A 20,801-nucleotide genomic window follows, 5' to 3' on the forward strand; every position below is an offset into this window, starting at 1 on the left:
CATGCTCAACATGATGTCAGTTCTCTTCCTAACCAAATTAATTCTCCAAACTTCATTTTCACTAACCTATATTAAACTGTTGACTTTCAACTGATCAATGGCCTCTCAAATAGTCTCCCTATTCTAGTTTTGTTCCCTTTACAGTTCACCTTTCACATTCCTGTCAGAGTAACTTTGTAAAAATAAAAATAATTCTAGCCTTCTCCTGCTTAAATTCCTTTATAAATTTTTTTCTGCATCTTACAAAGATATTCACAATTTTGCTCCTGGCCAGTCTTGTCCTATCTTACTTTGTACTCCTCTCTGAAGTTTTCCAATTTATGTGTTATCTCCTATAGCTGAAATAGTCCCTCCATACATTTTACTTGGCTCTTTCCAAATTTATCCTTTAGCCAAATATTTGAATATGTATGTCACTCACTCTAGAAAGCTTTCTCTGACCACAAGATTAGCCTAGATTCTTTTTGTTCCCACTAACATACACTTCTTACTTAATATTATTATTTCCCTTGCTCAATTAAGTTGTTTGAGGAGAGCAACTAAGTATATCTTATGGTCTATTCCTAAAACCCAGTACAATATTTAGCACCTTATTAGCACTAAACAGTTGTGGATTTTGAGAGAGAATATTATTTCTAAGCTTAACAGCAACTATCAAGATAACAACATATCACACTTAGGTTCAAAGCCCAATTTATTGCGCATAGAACAAAAATAGCTGAAGTGCTCAGATTCAATTCCTGGATCTGCCTCCTTCCAATACAACATTGAAATTTTTGGTTAATTTTTTCTCAGTTCTCTAATATTTTAACAGATAAAACTCTATTTTCCTCACACATTGGAGAATTTATTAAACAAAATAACAAAATGCTTTAGAAGTTAAAAGTGCTAAACTGAATAAAGTACATCTATATAATAAGCAGCTCTAGCTAATATATTATTAGAGGAATATAATTATCCTGTTTCATCCAATTATGCTAAATAACAGTTCACTTTAATTTAAAATTTACTCTTAAAAAATGTCAAATACGGAGATCCCATCTTTTCAAAATTCTTCCAGGAGTGCGATAATTAACACCTATGAAATGCATGAAGTGCAAGGTGACCAGGGTCAAAACAACTCCAGTTCTGTGCTGTCTTGCCTGAATCATCATTGGTGTCTTTTCTCACTCTCAAAATAATGTTCTACTTTGGAAGATGATAAAATGGTCACGCAAAGTACTATTATTCTTTATGGCCTGCTTAAACTCATTTAAAAAATTCTCACAAACACTGACCAAAATATTGAAGCTTTATATTTAAAATAAGTAAATACCTGAATTTTTATGGTGCTACTTTTAATTTTATAAAACTTCTGTTTCTGTAAAAATCCTTTGATTCTAGCTTGAATTATAATAACACTCCTCCTGATTTGCAAATAGACTTGTCTTTGGTGTTTTGCAGATAGACGGGCTCTGTACTGATTTTGTAAAATGACCGCTGCTTTTCTATATAGTAAAAACTGCTTTCTGGTTTGCCATGTCCTGATATAATGCTGTAAAGTGACAGCAGCTCTTTTCTGCTGAACAAATCTTCTCTGAAACACAGTCATCAGAAGGAAGGACTGAATTTGGAGGGCAGCACATTTCTGCATTTCCAGTTTTCTTGTGACTGTATCACAAAGATCTCTTTGAATCATTACTATAGTCCCACTTTGAGAATGATACTCTCCTTCCTGTGAAAAGCAAACAGAGAAGTGTTAAACCACCTGTAAATCATAACATCCCCACTTTGAACAGCTTCATATTGGGTTTTACTTCTGTAACAGTTGAATGCAGATTGGATAGCAAGACTGCCATCCTTTCCTCATATTTTTTTTTAAATTTCTGTCTGTCTTCAGCCTGAAGAGGTCAGATTTCTGAATCTGCTTAAACACTTTTTTCTTTCCTTTTTAATTCTGACATATGACCTACAAAAATCTGTGTAATAAAAATCAGTTTTCTTTGTTCAATAAACAGCTTTGGCTCTGTGCATTAGGTAGAATGACCAAATTAGTGTGGCATCTAGATGCATACACTGGATATTACTTCTTACCTTAAAGCCTCTGTAAGAAGACTGTACAGAAGTAACTGTTTGGGTTCTTTTGCACTTAATGCTCTGTATCTTCTTTGAACAGAAATTATTGTTGCTCTAAAGTGGAGATAATGTCTCCTTGTGAGAAAAGCTTTAAAATGCTTCTGAATAATAATGGCAGCTTCATGCTGTTTCTGAGTTTGTTTCCTTATGTTGATGTCCTGAAAACTTGCTTGAATGCTATTTGTTTCTTCTTTACACATATTGGGTTGAAGAGCTTTTTGTTTCTTTTTATTTGCTCGACATCTGTTTTGTAACACTTTTGTAGCCCACTGGAGCTTTTGGTAGAAACAATATTGCTTATACATTTTGTATGTGCTTTGTATTCTAATAGCAGCTCTGTTTTTCCCTTAAAAGCTGTCTTGTTTTCATTCCTTTATATGCAGCTTGAATGACCACTGCAGAATCCCATTGTCTGATAAAATTTTCTCTTTGCAATTTTGCAGCTCTGTATGTTCTATAATGTTGTTGAATTATAACTGAGGCACGTTTCTTAGTCTGAAATGAAACAAATGTTCTGTGCATTCTGAAAGTCGCCTGAATGAGAACAGCAGCCCTCTGCATTTCTTTCATTTGTCTCCTTACCACCCACCCTCTGTATGATGACTGGATCTTAATAACTGCCTTATGTAACTGAAGGACTTGTAAGTGATGCTTCTTTCCACAAAGTTTTGCACGATATGTTCTCTGAATCCAAATAACAGTTTTCCTGAGAGAAAGGAATTTTCTTCTCATCATCACAGTTCTAAATCTCCTCTGAATAAGGGTGGCAGTTAAATGCATAACTTTTAAAAGTCTCCTAGTTTTCATGCCCCTAAAAGTAGCCTGAAGGCGTACTTCAGATTGCCTCAATTGGTTATACCTCTGAAATTGTTTGTTTCTTGCCTTCACTGCTTGGTATCTTTGCTGTACTATTTTTGTTGCCTTCTTTAACTTATTAAAATACATTTGCTGCTTGTATCTTCTATAGCATGACTGAATAAGTGTTGTTGCAACCTGCATCTTTCTTAGAGTTTGTCTAACTCTTGCTCCTCTAAAACTTGCCTGAAGAGTATTAATAGCCTTTAAAGTGGCCAGGTACTTTTCACACTGAATTTTACCTTGACAATATGCTCTGTATCTTACTTGAATTGCAGCAGCTGCTCTTCTCATTGCATGGTATCTTACTCTTGACTGATACATTTTAAATATGGCTTTAATTAAAGTGGCTGCAATGTGCATGTGTTGAATATGTCTTCTTACTCTAATACCTCTATAAACAGCTTGGATTTTAATTGCTGTCTTCTTTAAATTAAGATACTCCTTTTGTTGATGGTTTGTAATTTTGATATCTCGATACCACCTCTGAATTATGATAGCTGAAGCTCTGTAGATTGCATATTTCTTTTGGGCTCTGTAAGCTCTATATTTAGATTGTATAGTGATTGCTGCTTTGCTGAATTTCTTTATTCTTTTTCTCACTTTCATACCACGGTAAGCTGACTGTAAAACTAGCACAGCCATTTTTGTTTTCAAATACAAACGATGTTGTTCTCTCCCAATTCTGTAAGCTCTATAATACATTTGAATCAAAAGAGCAGCTTTTCTCATGAGTCTCCACCTCTTTTGTTGCACATGCATTCTATAGTATGACTGTATGATGGCTGCACATTTGTGCTTCCTTTGAATTTGTCTTCTAAGGGTTCTTCCTTTCCATGCAGACTGAAGCACCAGTACTGCATGACGGAGTTCAACATACTCCATACGTTGTTTCTTTCCTATAGTCCATGCTCTTAGATGTTGCCGGATGATTAATGCTGCTGATTTTAACAATCTGAATTGTTTCTGGGCCTTGTTCATTCTAAAAATAGACTGAATCTTGATTGCAGCTTGATGTTCCCTTCTGATCTGCTGCCGGACTTTCCAGCCTCGATAAGCAGACTGAAGAGAAATCACAGCTGCTCTTTTCTTTAAAAAATGTGTTCTTATATCATAAGCAGATTTGTGTGCCCTGTACCATCTCTGAATTTTCATTACCGACCAAAGAACAGATTGATATTTTTCCCTTTTACTGTAGCCTCTAAAAGCAGTTTGAATTTTAAGAGCCGCTAGAGATTGTTGTTTCAATAGTCGGCGAACTTTGTAACCTCTGTAGACTGCTTGCAAACAAGTAGCTGCTCTTTTGACTTGCAAGAAGTTCTTCCTCTGATTGACTTGTACTTTGTATGCACGATAGTAATTCTGAATGACAACAACTGCTTTATAAGTTTTCAGGTAGTGCTGCTGCATCCTTCTCATTCTGAAATAAGACTGCAGCGAAAAAGCAGCTTTTCTTTGCAATCTCATCTGCTTTCTGACCAGGTATCCTCTAACAAAAGCTTGCAATTTGATACAAGATTCATGTATCTGCACATATTCTTCTCTCTTTCATGCAGCCATTTTCTGTGTACGGTACCATTGTTGGATTAATAGTACAGCTTCTTTTAAAAGTAAATATTGTTTACGTGCTTGTTTATTCTTGACAACTGACTGCAACTTTATTGTAGCATTTTTTAGACTCACAAATTTCTTTCTGGAAATATAAGCATGATAATATGACTGAATCTTTATAATAGATGTTAAGATATGAATAAATGTTTTCCTGACTTGCATCCCTCTATATGCAGACTGTAGAACAAAGACAGCAGAACGTGTTCTCTGATAAGTTGCTAGAACTTTCCTGGCTGAAATGTAAGCTCGGAAATGAGTCTGAATTATAATGGCTACTTTCTTCATCCTCTTATATTTCCGTAATTGCTGATGTTTTCTTATGTGTGCCTGCAATCTGATAACAATCTTCTTAAGGTTTAAAAGTCTAAATTTTTCCTGTCGCATTCTCCAATATGATTGGAAAACATAAGCAGCTCTAATTTGTCTGTATGAATTCTGAGCCTTCATTCTCCTGAAAGCTGCCTGTAGTTGAATGACTGCAGCTCATTTCTGTAAGTAGTTGGTGCGCTCAATCTTTCCTTTAAGGTATGCTCTGTAGTACTTCTGGATAGTCAGTACAGACTCTTTCTTTCTTTTATATAACTTTTGGGCTTGAAAGCACCGAAATCTTCTCTGAATAATAACAATACAAGATCTAATATAAATATATTTCTGTAATTCTCTGTGCCTTCTATACCATGATTGTATGACAATAGCAGACTTTTCTTTAGCTTTTCTCCTAGAATGCCATTCTCTAAAAGCTCTTTGCGATATTACTGCAGCTTTTATTTGTAATTGCATTTTATGTTGCTTCCATCTTCTGAACACAGATTGGATTATAAGGCATGATGATTTTAACCTTTTATATCTTTGTTGATCTTGTTTTCTTCTTAAACTAGTACGCCAATCCCTTTGAAATGTAATTGTGGACCAAAGATATCGTTTATAAGATTTAACAGCAATTATCATTCTTATTCTAGATTGCAGGATGACTGAATAATATTTCAATTTCAGAAATCTTTGTCTAGTGGAATATCTTCTCCAATACCCCTGGGAAAGGTAATAAAGGACAAAATGTAAAATAGACATAGCTTTCTATTCTTAATACTTTTGAAAATATTAAGTTTTCTAATACCATGCTTAAAAATGAACACATTATTAGAAAGCCAATATTTCATTGCTAACATCTTGTTTATAGTTTAGTCTTTACAGTGATACAGCTGTAGTCAATTCAGAAATCCATTTCAATTCTGATTGTATTTACACTGCATTTGTATTACAGAGTCATAAGTAGCAATTTTGTTATATTAAAAGGAAAAGAAAAATATTATAATATTTTTGGTATCTATTGGTTATATATAATTTTCGAAGACATTATTTCCAGATCTTAAATATTTCCTTTATTTTATGGTTGTTAAATTATCTTATTATGCTTGAAAATTCTGTACATAAGGCATCCTGTACTATAACATTACAGGACTGATAATATAAACATAGTGAGCCCTCTGTTTCCATGGATTTCCCATCCATGAATTCAAACAGGTGAGGGTGGAACATTTTCCAAAAGAAAAAAGAAAAGAAAGATGTGACTGTATTGAACACGTACCAACTTGATTTCTTGCTATCATTCTCTAAACAATAAAGTCTAAAAACTATTTATACACTACTGGCATTGCATTGAATATTAGAAATACTATGAGAGAATTCAAAGCATACTGGAGGATGAGGATGTGCATGGTCATACACAAATACCATGCCATTTTGTAAACATACAGATTTGGATATCTGCTGGGGTCCTAGAACCAATCCCTCATGGATACCAAGGGACAACTATACAGGAGTTTGAGAAACAAATGAGCTAGACCACTTTCAGGGTTATTATTGTTATTAAAAATAAAATTACTTTCTTTTACCAAATATGGGGATTATAGATATATAATATATGGAATGAATATATATATATATGGAATTTTGGAAACACTCTAAAGTAAGCAAACTTTTGTCTCTTGAAAAGCCACAATTATAATGTAGCTTCTTAGTCAATGAAATAATATGTTGGCTCAACAAACAGGACTGCAGACTTTCCAGCCAATTCCAGTTGCTGATATCTACATGATCCCAGGTTACTGGTAATCAAGTTCCAGATAATTCTTATAGAAACCTGTCCAAAACAATCTATAAATTGTTGATTAGGAGAGGGGCATGTTGTTTCTTACTATATATTTTTTCCTTTCATGCAAGTAGAGCAGTATAGGGACTGGGTACCAAAGAATCTACAGAAAAAAAAGAAAAGAAAAAAAAGAACAAATCTCAGAATAATAAGTAAACAATAAATGTATAAGCTTAGTACTATTTACATTTGTAGCAAAACCGTGAAATGCTAAGGTGCATATCTAACAAAATATGTACAAAATCTATATGAGCAAAAATTCAGAACTGATGAAATATCAGAAATTTAGATCTAAATATACCATGGTCATGTATGTTTAGGAAGACTCAAAATTATCAAGATGTCAATTCTTTATTTTGATTCAATCCAATCTCAATCAAAATCTCACCAATTACTTTGGATATCAGCAAACTGATGCTAACATTATACAAAAAAGCAAAGGACCCAGTATAGTCAACACAAGGAACACATTATGTTAAATAGATATTACATATTTTGGCTAAAAAGAAAAATAACATAGACATTCTATTGACTAATTATAAGCACTATTTTCATTATATACTAACTAAATGTGCTTGGATGAAAAATGTGTGTATTATTTGTTCCCAAAGAGAAGTTTCTAGGACTCATTATTAAGATAAAGCTATACCTTGGTAAGGTACATGGATTCAAAGTAGAGTGATGCTGTATGCCACAATGTCCCATGCAGTGGAAGACTACAAATCTCTAATACAAAATGAAGACAGCAAGATGCATAGAACTAGAGTCTTGTCCCTTTCAGAACAAAGAAGGCATTTCAATTATGTTTCAGTCTTATGCTGAATGTAGCAAGGAGATTCACAGGTAGTAAGGAGACGCTAAATATTTTTTTAAATCAAATATAGTCAGCTTTCTGTATCTATGAATTCTACATTATTAAATTCAACCAAGAGATTGATATTCCAGAAAAAAAAGTGCCTGTTCTGAACATGTACAGAATTTTTTTGTCATCATTATTCCTTGAACAATACAGTATAATAACCATTTATACGGCACTTATATTGTGTTAGGTATTATAAGTAATATAGAAAATTGAAATATACAGGAAGATGTACATAGATAATATGCAAATCATATACATTGCAGATTTTGGTATTCACAAAGGGGTCCTGGAATCAATCATCTTTGGATATTAAGAGACAATATTAGAAAAAGAATTCTAATATTTAATCATTGAAGATTTTGTTATATTTTTCCTTCTTCCTTTAAAATGTTACTGGAAATGTTTAAGTTAAAAAAATTTGTTCAGGATACTATACCTGAATGACCATTGCTGCTTTATTCTATACATTTTCCAGTTTTTCCTTTTATAACATTAATAATTTTCTTTGTGCTAAGACTCTTCTCCAATATTTCTGAATGACCAGTGTTGCATTAATCTTTCTTTTCACTCGTTGTTTGGTTAGAAAATTTATTACAGCTGACTGAATAATTCTTGCAGTTTTGTCTCTCTCCTTAAAAAACAAAACAAAACCAGCAAATGTGAATTAAATACTTAATTATTTAAGACTTTATTCCTTATATGATAATTAATTTTTTTAAGTTAATTAAGTTACTACAGGACTTTGGGCAAGAGCAAATTATTTCAGGTATTATTCTTTCTAAGTCAGACACTGTATGGGAAAGCAGGTTATGTTTCGTAGTTGCCAAATTGTTAGTTGTTTTAGATAGCTACTGAAAACTGGCCATAAATATAAATTTACTGTAATTAAAAATTTGAGGAGCAATAATGAATGTAACCTATTTCTGAAATATCTATGAAAAATTTTATTAGACGACGACTACTTGTTCTATTATTGTTGGTTTTCTAAATATTAAGTATAATATTGGTTAGTAGGTAGGAAGCTGAAAGGGTTAGAATAATCTGTTCTGCTCAACTGGTCAAGAGACCATTTCTCAGATTATTAAAAATGGCATTTTTCTCAGAACCTAAGAATGAAGCTATTTTATGTTAATGAAAAATTTTGTACTGTTGGGATCACAAAAGAAAGCAATAAATAACATCTCTATCCCTGTGTCCAGATCTTAAACATTTTGAAAAATAAAATAATGAACACCAAAGTACTGCTTTATAAAGGATAAACTGAAAAATGGTCTCAGGACAAACAAAATGGTCTTGTTAATTACTGCAAAATCAGACACTTGATGTCCAGACCCAATCAACACTAGCACTAGGATAAGCCTCACAGAACACAACTTGAAAAAATCAAAAGGAGAGTCCTGCTGTAAGAAGAGCTGAGTCAAGCATCCCTAAGTTATTCTTCACAAATTTACAAAGCAGACAACATTATTCCCCATGCCCTAGGGCAGACTAAGTGAAAAGGTGGACAGAGGTGGAAAGGAATCAAATTAAGGAAATTGTAGTGATTAGAATATTCAGACCATGTCACCTCAAAACACATACATGCAATTATTAAATTTATCTTTTTAACTTCATATATTAGTAAATATAAAATTCACGTCAAGAACCAATCAACTGGAGGCTGTATAGTAGCTCAGTGATAGAACATTAGCCAAGTATGTCCTGGGTTTGATCAACAGCACCATTTAAAAAAAAAACTAGCATATTTTAAAGTACAATTCATATGTCTTCATTTTCTAGGATTACCTTATAGAGCTTTAGTTCTGTTTTTATTTTATGTTTTCTCCATGCTGTCTGTATAAGTCGAGCAGCTCTTATTTCTTTACGAAGATCTAAAAACCTTGCACAAAAGAAATGACAAATAGGTAATAAGCACCTAAAAAAACACAAAAGATGAATACAGAAGATCAACAGAGAATATATACTCACTGTTATATTCTGAGACTTATTAAGAGTTTAAGAAATCCTTATTTACCTTTTCATCTGGAATTGTATTTGACATATCTGAATGATAAATCATAGCAGGTATTCCACCAAGGTCTCTAACTGCAGACCTGACCAAATAAAAATTTTTCTTTTCATTTTCCAGAAGTTCTTTGTGGAGTTCTGAAGTATTTTCTATCATGCGAGTAAAGAAAAAGAAAGAAAGAAAGAAATTAGAATGCTATAGCCCAAAATCAGACATGGCAAAGAACCAGAAAGGTTGATCAATAAAAAAAGGACTAACCAGGATCAAATGATTTAAGAGATATGTCCAGAGTACTGTCATCAGATTCAGAGGAAGAATTTAATACCACTGAACCAGTTTGTGTGCATTCCACAGTTTGAGTAGTACACTGACATACAGCATCAAAAGGCACATACCAAGGATGGTAGTGATGGATAAGGTAACATAACACACGGCCATCTGAGAAAGACACTGTAAAATTCTCTACCTGATTGGAAATACCAGAAAAATAATTACTTGTTTTTAAATACTCATATAAGCTTTCATAGAACATTATATTCTTTTAGTAGTTAAAGAGTATCACACTAATTGTTAAGAGAATCTAGTATACCATATGCACAGCCAAATTCTCAAATATTAAATCTTAACCATTTCAAAAGTAGGATTTTATATTATTACTGTCTTGGATTAGATAGTATCAATCAAAACTTCACATCTTTCCCAGAACCTCAGGATGTGACCTTATTTGGAAACAAGGTCATTATAGATATAATTAAGTGACATGGGGTCATACAAGTAGGGCGAGTTCTTAATCCATTATGACTGGTGTCCTTTTAAGAAGAAAGAGACACACAGACAGAAACACAAGGAGAACTCCATAAGATGGGAAGAGGCAGAGACTGAAATAATGCACAGATGAGTCAAAAACTACCAAGCACTGCTGGCAACCACCAGTACTTAAGAACATGACACAGTTCCCTAGAGACTTCAGTGAGAGCATATTCCCTTCTCAGGCATGATATCAGACTTCAAGTCTCTAGAGCTGTTAATAGAATAAAGGTCTAGTTTGCAGTAATTTGTTATAGCTCTCTTAAGAAAATATGGTAATTATAGTCAATTCTCATTATCCGTGAACGCTGAATAGGGAATACTGACCACTTCTCACGGGGGAAAGATACAGTTAAGTTGCTGTGAGTCTCTGGTCCAACATTTTCATCAGTCTGTAGATGGCATTGTTCTATGTATGTTTCTGATTCAGTCAGAAACAAAGCATGGCCAACAGCACTATATACTCAATGCCTAAACAAAGTTTACTTAATGTACATACTTTGGAACATCACAGTTTTCTCTTATGAATTCTGCATATGCTTCTACTACACTTGATAGCCATTTTAAACAAGAATATAATAACAAAATGGACATCATATACCAGTTCTGTATAAATGCTTAATTAAGGGCATTTTCCCCCTTAGTGATATATAAAACTTACATCATGCATTTTCCAATTGGTGACAACTTAGATTAGTTAAAATCTAGCATATAACAATATAATCATTCATGTGAGGAAAAATCTGCTTAAATCTAAAAATTTCATTATTTAAGAAATGTAAGAAAATATTTTATGCATTAAGCTTAATTGACATCAACCAAAATTATTTAAAGATAGTGAATTAAAACAAAAACAACCACAAAAAACTTTACCTTCTTATTATAGAAGGCACAAACTGCATTAACCCAGTCCATCAATAATTTCACATTTTCACTATACTGTTCAAAGAAACCACTATTTCTTTTGTCTTTTTTCTTATTAATAATAGCATCAGAGCAGCACGACACTGCAGACAATGATTTCTTTATACTGTGTGTGTATTTTAGAAAGTGAATTTCTTCTTTTAATTGCTCTAAATTAAGGGAAATATCCACCTGAAACATATAAAAAAGGATAAATTCCTTAATTTTTCATATATTAGTTTATATTTTTAATGTTTTATTGGTGCTTTATATTGTACATATTAGTGGGATTCATTGTTACATATTCATACATACCCATAACATGATTTGTCAATGCCATTTCCTAGTACCCTTCTCCCCTTTTCCTCCTCTCCTGCCTTCTCCTTTCTTGCCTCACTTTCCTCTACTATACTGGTCTTCTATTTTCATGAGATTCCCCACCCTATCCCCCCTTTTTTTCCCTTTGTTCTCTCTAGTTCCACATCATGTTATTTTTGACCTACAGAATTAAAGTATCTATTCTGTATTTTGATCAACTGCAGGTTAAAAAAATAAAACCTAATCAGAAATTTTAAAATCCAAAAATAAAATTCCCAAAGTACAGAAAAATCTACATTTTCTTTAAGGACCTCATACATGCTAGGCAAGGCAAGCACTCTTCTACTAAGCTACATCGCCATCCTACAATCTACACTGATAAAATATCTAGTGGTTAAGAAAATGAGATTTGGGGCCACACAAGCTTAGATTCTCAGCACAGTTCCACCTATCAATGATATAAACTTGAGCTTCAGTTTCCTCACCTGTGAAGGAGACTTAACATGACCTAATGCATGTGTGAGAAATATTAAAATAGAACACATACAAAAATTATCACAGGCCTGAGACAGAATAAATTCTAATAAGTGGTAGTTATTATTGTGTTTATTTGATTCAAATTCCTTTTATAAACTAGTAATCAAAATTGAAAAATAAAAAAAACACAAAATGTGCCAAATGTATAATACCTGAAAAGCAAATACAATTTTCCAAAGCAATGCAAGAGTCTTTTCTCTGTGCCTATCCACAATATCCTTAGATAGGATTGAATTTCCTGCCAATAAAAATGCAGTCCATTAGCATGATTCATATATATATATATATATATATATATATATATATATATATATACACACACCAATATTCAATGAGAATAAGTATTTCTCTGTTCAGTTTTTACCATGTTCATCACTTAATTGAATTCCTCATGATTTAAGAATTTGAAGAACAATGTCAACATTGTGCATTTTTTGAAGACGACTTATTGCAGGAATCCTGAGTTTCTTTGAAAGATTCCAGTTCTATGTGAGAAGTTCCATGGTTCGCCTAGTAGTAAAGAAATTTTCAGATGAATTTGCTATGTAACAATATATATGAAAAGAAATATTCATTTAAAAATAGTTATTACCCACATAAATCCCAAGAGTTTAAAGAGAGTAAGGTCAAAAAGACTCCAAATAACTATCTCAAAACTGTATTGCTCCATACTTAATGAGTAGCTGTTTTTCATTTTTAATTTTTAAATATAGAAATTCATGAATGAAATGATAAGAAAACTGAAACATACACAAAAATATACATACATATCAACAAAATAATAAATTTCTTCAGAGAAAGAAAAAAAGGAAGGAGAGGAAGGATAAGAAGAAGGAGGCATGTATTAAGGTGTGCTATAATCTATTAATCAAGTTAAGTGTTTTTTTTTTGTTTTTGTTTTTATTTTAGTTATCATGGTAAATCCCATAGTCAGGTATTAGTGGCTTTTTTTTTTTACAGAGAAAGAAACAAAGGTCCAGGAGGAAGTTAATTTAATTGATCTAATTCATCATCATATACTGCTATGACAGAAATAAGACAGCAATTAAAATCTTGTTTCATCAGTTTCCATAAAAACAGTTGGTCGAATTCTCTTTCTCTCTCTGTGTGTATAATAGTAATGCATACTATAAACATATTTGAATGTCTACCTAAAAAAGACATGTACTCCAGAGCTTGAATTCAAATTCCTAATATCATCTAGGTTACCAATATTTTATCTACTACACAATAGGCAATATTTCCATAGAAAAAGCAAGCCTCATATGATGTTGTATATAACTAAAAGGTGACCAAATTATTTACAGAATCATAGTTTCTAAAGGCTAGAAAATGACTTAAGATCATCCTAGACCAATCAATGTAGGAAACATTTCTGCAACAATAGACCAACCCATTACCAGTTTAACTGGCTGGTTTGAAATTCGCATACACATAAAAAAAATACATAATGAGGCTGGGGCTGTAGCTCAGTGGTAGAGCACTTGCCTAGCATGTGTGAAGCACTGGGTTTGATTCTCAGCACCACATAGAAGTAACTAAATTAAATAAAGATATTGTGCCCATCTATAACTAAATCTCTCTCTCTCTCTCTTTTTTAACCCCCAAAGTGTTTCCTTGATAAGGGTATAACATATTGGAGAGTTCCCTAGAAATAAGACTATTGTCTCCAATCCAGAAATTCTAAAGAGACTAACTGAAGTACATGGTCAAAGTCAGGCCTTCCAAAGCTGAAATAAGCAATCCATTACTAAAATCATAGTCAACTGTGAGGGATTCCAGTTTATTATTTGGTAAATATTCTGTAATTTAAAGTCAGGCTTAAAAGAGTCTCTATCTCCATTTTACTCTATAAAATTGGGCAAGTCATTCTATCACTTCATCTGATTTTAATCAAACATTAAAACAAAGTAAATGCTACTAAAGCTAGTCTGAAATGATAATGGAACTCATGAAGCTACTGTTGACATAAAATGTATTTAAGTGTTTAATGTTTTAATTAGTTTCATGCTCTTTCCCAGTCCTTTTCTGAGATATCAGTAGTTCCTAACCATGTACTGCAGAGCATGTACTCAAGTCACATGCCAACAGAAAAAAAAGTGTGATAGGAGAAAAGTTTCTAGGCATAAAACTGATATCATTTTTTGAAAGAGAAATCTCAATTTTTTTCAACCCTAAATTTATTCCATTACAAGAAAGAACAAAAATATATATATATTTATAAGTACAGAGTACGACATTTTCCAAAAAAATTTGGTCTATTCCATTAGCAAAATGATTCTATTTCTTATACTTACACATGACGCACTCCACACTGCAAATCTACAGCAAGATTTGTAACAGAAAAATCAAATTCATCAAATGGTGTCTGAACATGGCTAACAGGCAATCCCAAAAAGCCAAGGTGACGGGAAAGATCACCTTCACCACTTAGGAAATCTCGTGAAAAAGCCAGAAGGATTTCTTTACTAGCCTACAAAGAAACAGGTTGCAGATATAATATTTCAATAGTATAACTTTTTATATAATAAAAGCAAATCCTTGTGGTCATTCTGTAAATATAGACATAAAATTAATTATAGTATAAAAAGATTTTCAGTTTCATATCAAATGTTAATACTGCAAATATCATACATTTTCAATTTAATGTTCTCTTTAAAATTTGCTCATAATTAATAACATACTACAAAACCTAGCATTAATTTGATAATATACTACATCAAAATTAGGTAAGAAATTTTCCTCAAAATTAATTTCTTAGAAACATAGTTTAGTTCATTTTCATGTCAAAATTAAGAGTAATAATGATGTACTGGTGAAAGGTTAACCAACAAAAAATCAGGAAAGCTAGAATTACTGATGGGATTCACTAAATCAACATTCATTCTTATTATATTCTAACATATTAGTCTCTAGAAATGTTCTTTCTGGGCTGGGGATGTGGCTCAGTGGTACAGTACTTGCCCCACATGTGTGAGGCAATGAGTTTGATGCTCAGCACCACATATAAATAAATGAATAAAATAAAGGTTCATCAACAGCTAAAAAAAATTTAAAAAAAACAAAGTTAATGTTCTTTCTAAACAGAAAATATTCCACAAGATCAACAAAAGTCTTAAATGGGAAATTTGAAATATATAAGATAAAATGAAAATTATACCTTGAATTCAGCATCTTTACAGAAGAGACAAGGATCATGATCAATAAGTCTGGAAAGCTTAGCATACCAACAACAATAACTTTTTCAATGTGAGAAAGCTTGGACAAAGCTTCTTCATGATCTTAGAAAAAATATTAAAAAAAATAATAACAAATTCATCCATGAAAGGCAAGTTTCACTTAAAACATAAAAAAGTAGTAGCAAACAAATAAAAAAATCACACTATGTGCCTTTCTTAGTGTTTTACATATATGAATTCAATAAACCTATACAACAACTCTACATAAGAGGTACCATTTAATATTTTCAATTCATAGATAAGGAAAATGGGCACATGAGGAGATTTAGCTGGATTCATTCAACTGACATTTACGGAGCACCTACTATTTGCAAGCTTTGTCCTAGGCAATATATATACAGTAGCAAAGCATGACAAATATAATCTGAATAGGATTTATAATCTATTGGAGGGAGAAGATGGATAGAGACAAAAAATAGTAGTAATAATTATACATAGTGAAGAGGAATAATGGGAATAAGGGAAAGGAAGGCAGTGGAAACAGACCTATTTAGACTGGTTTCTTTAAGAAAGTAAAACATAAATAAAAACAGGAAGAATAACCAGAAGCCATTTGTGCATAGTGTGGAGAAAATACAAAGGAAGCAGCAATGTTTACCATCTCTGTATAAATGAGGAACAGTAGGGTGTCTATATTCAGCTGCTATATCAGGATTCCAAAGCAAGCGATTCAGAATAAACATAGCCAACCCTGTGACATCACTATTGTCTTCCAAAGATATGAGTTCACCATAAATTGTCTAAAAACAAAAAATTAAAACCTAAAGTCAGAATCATACTACCTCAAAAAAGGAATGAAACGCTATTGGAGAAGAGTAGACAACAATCTTCTAAAGAACTGGTAATAGTCTATATCCTAAACAGTAAGGAAATGACATAGTCATTCAATAAATAACCCTTTAAAACTATACATATATAGTTTATGCATTTTTAAATGTTTACTTCACACAAAAAAAGACAAAACTTAGAACTTAGATAAATTTTTAAGCATCTGACAAGGAGCTTTTACATTTATGTTTAAAATTTTTCCTTTAAGTTAAAGGAATATTACAGGTATATACCATTGCTGGGGGCAGTGGTATATACCTATAATCTCATTTACTTGGAGGCTAAGGCAGGAGGAACACAAATTTGAGGCCAGCCTCAGCAACTTAGCAAGACCCAGTCTAAATAAAAAATAAAAAGTATTGGAGTAGAGTACTGCTGGATTCAATCTCCAGTACCAAAAATTTTAAAAAGTATAGAAACATTGTTCAAATTTAATTATAACCATGCAACTACAGATATCATGAAAGTATAACAGAACCCTAATTATTCAAAATTTTATAATAGTTAACAAGTACTATGTAATAATTCAAATCTGGATGACGTTTTTTAAGTAGTAGTCCATCAAATAATTGGAAAGTTGTGATTTGGCTCAGACAGTTGTAGGTACAAGGCTTGACCAATTACTAGCATTTTACAAGTCACTTAATATCATAGCTTTCACTTTGTTAGAGAAGTAAAAATAATAATACACATCTCATTGAGATTTAAAGAGACTTAAATTAGAAAATATGTTTTAAACAGCCTAGTCTCTTCATTTATAAATGTTCAAAAAATTAGTTTACTATACTATAGGTTCATTACAGCCAAGATCACATTATGTATATTTAAAAGACTACAGAAGTAGCTGGGCATGGTGGTGACACAACTGTAATCCCAAGTGGCTTGGAAGGCTGAGGCAGTTTGAGGCCAGCCTTAGCAATTAAGCAAGGCCCTAAACAAGTTAGCAAGACCTTGTCTCAAAATAAAAAATAAAAAAGGCTGTAGGTGTGGCTCAATGGTAAAGTGTTCAATCTCCAATACAAAAAAAAGAAAGAAAGAAGAAAAAGACTATAGAAATAAATTACTCTGTAACAATATGTCAATAATAAATAATGACATGGTCTACTTATCTAATCAGTATTTCCTAGTTGACCTTATATTTTATATTGAAGATGAATCAAGCTAAACAAATAATTTTATAACTTCTATGAGTAAAACCACATTTTATTAAAGAATATTCTAAGTATATAATTGAAAAATAAACTGTTTAAAACTAAAACATATCCTCATCTCTATGCCAATTCGAAGCCACAAAGGATTATAGGATAATAGCCAGTTCAAGACTTTCTGACGTTCTCCTGAAATATAGATCAAAAGAAAGACAAGTTCAGATCACTAATTAAATAAAGAGGATAAAATTCCATGGAAAAGATATCAGTGGAAAAAAAAGAATAATCACTTATATGAAGCATATTGTCTATATGAAAAATACTTCTATTGTTAACTATACATTATTATATTTATGTATGTGAGATTTGGGGCAGAAAAGCTAAAGCAAGTAAATTTAGCATTGAAACAAAAAATATCTCTATCTATCTATCTATACACACACATACACATACACACACACACACACACACACAAAATGAAATCAGTGTCTGGAAGAGATAATTTTATTTTTATATTTATTGTAGCATTATTCACTGTAGCCAAGATGTGGAAACAATCTAAGTATCCACCAATGAAAGAAAGAATAAAGAAAATGGGTTGTGAATATACACATAATGAAATACTATTCAGCCTCTAAGATGAAGGAAATATGTCTTTTTTCACAACATGGATAAGCCTGTAGGACATTATGTTAAGTGCAATAAGCCAGGAAAGGAAAAACAATCACTGTATTATCTTGCTTGCACATGTAATCTAAAAACATTGAATTCACAGAAGCAGAGAGAATGGTGGTTGCCAAGGGCTTAGGAGATGCTTATCAAAAGGGTACAAAGTTTCATTTATGCAAGATGAATAAATTCTAGAGATCTACTGTATATTGTTGTGATTATAGTTATCAAAGCTGAATTACAAACTTGAAATCTGTTAAGAATACATCTTAAATGTCCTCAACCAACCCATCCTCCCCACAAACATAACTATGTAAGGTGCTAGATATGTTAATCAGCTACATTGTAGTTATCATCTTACAATATATATGCATATTAACATCACACTGTATATCTTAAATATATACAATTTTTATCTGTCAATTATACTTCCTTCAATAAAACTGGGGGCAGGGACTAAATGCAAAATTTAAAAAATTAACCAGTAACTTTCTTACCAATATCTTTCCAGAGGTGTTTATCTTTTCGAGCAATTAACTGCCTATTTTCAATTTCAATTTCAAGCTTTTTAATAGCTTTAACAATTTTTTCAGATGTAAATAAACAGCATGCTGTGCGGCGTAATCTATTCAACCTGCACCGTGCAGTATAAGCTCTGAGAGACATTTCATCTTTTGTAGGCGCTCTAGGAACACTTATTTTATGTTGATTCTCTGCTCCCAAAAGAAGAGTAGCAGCATTTACTGGGTAATAAAAAAAGGATAAATGTTTCTGGTTAAAAAATATCATAAATTCTTAAATTCAGCAATAAAATCCAACTTAAGATGATAAAAATGGAATTCATTTCCCACTCCTTCCAAGTTTTCTTCTGATTCTATAATCTTAAAATGTAGTTGTTATCATTCACTAAGTATCTTGGGCCAATATATCTCCACAACCTGTTAGCACTACCTGCTACCACCAACATTTTAAATATTAGCTTCTCTAATCCAGAATATTAAATGACCTTTGAACTGGCTTATTTTCCATCATTTTTATAAATTAATAAAAAAAAGTTAAGCTCCTAAAGAATGTGATTTTTGCTCAGATCCAAGATGGTAGACCAGAGGGAGGCAGCATTCTGTGTCGCTCCATGACCGGGGTCTCAGCCTGTGGGAATACTGCTTTGCTGAGAGTGATAGAGGACCCCCCATAGCTGATCCTGAGCAGGAATCACAGCCTCTTTGCCCGCAAGGCCCCAGGCCTCAGCTTTAGAAAAGGACTTCCGACTCCTGACTACTTGCTCACGCAGGTCACAAGGTGCCTTAGTGGGACCACTGGCATCAGAACCAGCGCAGAATTCCCAGACGCCGCTCCCACGAAGTACAGCAGCTACCCATGAGCAGGAACTCCAGCCGCCACTCCCACGTGGACCCCCATCTACCAATGTGAGGCTCCCTCTGTCGCTTCCATCTTGGGACTCTGCAACTACTGTCTTAGTCCCCTATTTGCAGTAGCCGGCCTGCACCTGGGGACATCAGAAGCTCTGAAAAAAAGCTGAGAGCTGCAACATTGCATGCTACAGAGCTCATCTAAACCAATCACAACACATCTCCTGGCTACCGCACCCCACCCCTCCCAACACCCCATCGCAGAAAGTAGCTGCCTCCATCTTGGGTCATCTTCATCACCATCTTTAGTTGGGGCAACTACCAGTTTGGAACACCAAATAACCACGTACCCATAGTTTTCTAATTCCTCCCAATCGCCTGCAGCTGCTAACTTGGAACAGTGCAATAAAAAACAGCCCTCTATGACAGCCACCAGAGTGCAACATACAAGAACCTCTGGAGAAAGGCTCCTGATTAGGAAGTAGAAAGGGAGGGCGGGGGAGAGAGATACACTTTAGAGACTAATTTAGAGGGCAGGAACTGTGAGGTCTACAGGTGAGATAAGGAGATAAGACCTAGCACCCACATGACAGGAGCAGATAGATGCCAAAGGAGATCCTTGAGGTGCAGTCTCCCAACTGGAGTGCCAAAGCCCACTTCCAGGTGCCCTGCACACAAGACCAACCCTCACACCCTGGTAACCCCCACCATCATGAGAGCAGAGATATAAACTAAGAACAGACAACCCCACCTACTGGATGAGAAGGGAAGCAGGAAAGATTCTCATCTCCAACCAAAACAATCCTTATTTCTTCCTTTGAGATTTTTTTTCTTTCTTCTCCCTCTTTATTCTCCTGCCCTCACATCCCCAACATATGTGAAAGCAAGTACTTTGCATGAATTAGGATATTGAAGACTGGTATGATTGAATAGTATATTACTGATGTGTTGTATATTCTTTTTTTTTCTTTCTCTCCAATTTTTATTATTTTAACATTTTTAAATTTTTCTTAATATACATGTGTTTGTTTAATGTATTCTATGTCTTTCCTCTTACCTGTCTACCCCAAATTACTTCCTCTCTATTCTCCTGCTACTAACATTCTTCTTTAGATTTCTCTTTCACACATCCTAAGATTAACTCTATATCCTCATCTCATACCTCCTCAACATATCTTCCTACACCCCAGGTTCTTTGCCCACCATCAGAAACTATAAACCCTTTTACAAACCTACTGATTATATTGTAGATAATACTTGAATTTACCATTTCTGTACACTGTGACCAACCTGTAAATATCTTAATAACAAATATTTGTTTTTAGGTGGTATTTTGTTTATATTTGCTAACATTGTCCTTTCCCTCAGGAGAGGTATTGGAA

At 33.2% G+C, this 20,801-nt stretch overlaps 1 pseudogene; it reads right to left on the reverse strand.

The window, feature by feature from the left end:
* LOC143386305 (abnormal spindle-like microcephaly-associated protein homolog) overlaps positions 1-20,801 on the reverse strand; it is a 48,249-nt pseudogene that overhangs the window by 11,895 nt on the left and 15,553 nt on the right.

This window comes from Callospermophilus lateralis, unplaced genomic scaffold (genome assembly GCF_048772815.1).
Source record: "Callospermophilus lateralis isolate mCalLat2 unplaced genomic scaffold, mCalLat2.hap1 Scaffold_112, whole genome shotgun sequence".
Taxonomy (NCBI): Eukaryota; Metazoa; Chordata; class Mammalia; order Rodentia; family Sciuridae; genus Callospermophilus; species Callospermophilus lateralis.